Genomic DNA, 2,604 nt, shown 5'->3' on the forward strand with positions numbered 1-2,604 from the left:
TATCTATCTATCTATCTATCTATCTATCTATCTATCTATCTATCTATAGATGCAGCCACATGTCAAAATGGAAGTCAGTATCTCACTTATTTTTCAAATTATTATGCTCACAAGATGGAGTACTGTGTTTCTGATTCCCCTCTTGTGACAAAAATATTTTAAAAGACTGGAAATGAATTTGGGTAATGATCAAAATGACGAGATTACGGATACAAGCGATTCAAATCAGTTTTCTCTGCAGGCAGCTGGACTCTCCCTTAGAGACAGGGCGAGTTTGGTTATCGAGGTGGTTCAGGCATCTGGTAAGGATGCTCCCTGGACATTGGTGTTTGGGGCATGTCCAACTGAAACGAGACACCGGGGAAGACCCAGGACACAATGGAGAGACGTTGTTCTGGGAACACCTTGGAGAACTCCCAGAACATCTGGAAGTGGTGGCTTTGGAAAGAGATGTCTGGACCTCCCTGCTCAAGCTGCTGCAACTGAGAACTGACTCCAACAACAGGAAGATGATGGAAATGAATTACATGTAGGCTATTACACAAACAAAACATTAAACTTTTATTTTTACTTTATTTTTATTCCCTCTTCTTCCCCAGCTGTGTGACTCCCTCTCAGAAGCAACAGGGGTGCTGCACGACACAGAGGAGCCCCCCACTCTCTGAATTACCTCCACACTATACAGACTGACTGGACTCACCATAAAAACAAATGCTCAGGGCACGAATGACAGATAACTTTTTTTAAATTCAAGCTCTCACAGCCCCCCCCCCCCCCCCACACACACACACACCCACCCTTTAAGATGCCATCCTAGGCAATGAGCCATATCACCTCTGTCAAAAATCACTACTGCTCTTCACATTTGAGATGTCTCATTAGATCTTGCATCATGTGCTTTCCAACAACGGTTCTGCTACAACGGTCATTTTTCAACATAAGTTGATCTATTCAATTCAATTCAGTTTATTTATATAGTGCCAAGTCACAGCAGAAGTCATGTCAGGGCACTGAACAGAAACATACATATGTAAAAATTTAGGAATGCACGATATTGGATTATAGGCTGATATCCGATTTGCTGATATGTTAAAACATTTGGCGGATAACCGATACCGATATCCTCCCCCTAGACCTGCTTACAGAGACTACATAGCTTTCTCTGTTGTGGAATTAAAATACTACATTATTCTGCGTTGTCTTTGTCAGTTTGGCCTGCTACCAAATGCAGATGCCAAAAAGGCTGAAAATAATGTAACACTTCAACTTGGATTATGTTTCATGTTAAATTTATTCATGACATTTACTCTCTCTAACACAATGACAACACTCGAACAGTGCAAATTTGTAAATTTTCACACATCTAAACTCAACGGTGAGCGTGACGTCATCACGTTGTGCTGGCGCTGCAGGCATCTACGTCTGTGTTGTCATACAAAAACATCACCTTACATACTGTATCGGTGAGTTATTTTGATGGTATGACCGATGTCTGATATTTAACTTTATTGCTAATATCGGCCGATAATGATACCATGCCGATAATATTGTGCATCCCTAGTAAAAATAATAATTTAACATTATTTATCTGAGGAAGAGACTGCTTTGAATTTAACTCCATCGCAGAACTCTCATCTTGAGCAAGCATGAAGGCGACAGTGGAAAGAAAAAACTCCCTCATGAGGAAGAAACCTTTAGCAGAACCAGGCTCAGGACAAGCAGCCATCTGCTTCAACTGTCTGGATTTGATAGGAACAGGAAGGAGGAAGATCTCAGTCTTGAACTCAGGTGACATTCATTGTTTTAGGCCTTTATTCGTTTAAACAAACCAGTTTAATAATTAAAAAAAAAAAAAGAATCTAAGAGAAATCTGGTGCTTTTTTGGGAGACGGCTATAATTAAAGGTTTTGGACAGCCTGTTATCAGAGCTGTTAAGGATTCTGCCACCGCATCACCCGGGGGCGTTTGATCCGCCAGCATTTAGATGGTTTCCCGCTCTGTGGGAGTTGTGTGTGTGCGTGCAGGCAGCTCCTGGATCTGACGAGATGCGTTGTGGGCCCGCAGAACCGCAGAGGTTCAGAGCTGAACTTCACTTCAAACCTGGCTGCTTATGAAACCCCTCTGAATCAGAGTCCTTATAGACCTTAGTGGTCTGGAGGGGGTACACGTACAAAGGGGTGCAAGTACTAATCTATATGGGTTCTACTGCCACACACACACACACACACACACACTGAGCATAGTTGCGTCTTTTCTGGTCCTGAAATAGATTTCAGCCTCCCACTCTTCACTTATATAAGCTTCCAGCAGAGATCTGCTGGTGAAGACTGGTGTGTGTATGTGTGTGTGTTTTAATGCATGTGCCTGTTTATGTGTGTATGTGCACCTCTGCTTCTGACTGTGAGTGTGTGGGCAGCAGAGTGTCTTGAGTTCTCTCTCACTATGTGTGTGTGTGTGTGTGTGTGTGCGTGTGTGTGTGTGTGTGTGTGTGTGTGTGTGTGTGTGTGTGTGTGTGTGTGTGGGTGTGTGTGTGTGTGTGTGTGTGTGTGTGTGTGTGTGTGTGTGTGTGTGTGTGTGTATGTGTGTGTGTGTGTGTGTGTGTGT

Source organism: Nematolebias whitei, chromosome 1 (genome assembly GCF_014905685.2).
Source record: "Nematolebias whitei isolate Nwh7 chromosome 1, NemWhi1, whole genome shotgun sequence".
Taxonomy (NCBI): Eukaryota; Metazoa; Chordata; class Actinopteri; order Cyprinodontiformes; family Rivulidae; genus Nematolebias; species Nematolebias whitei.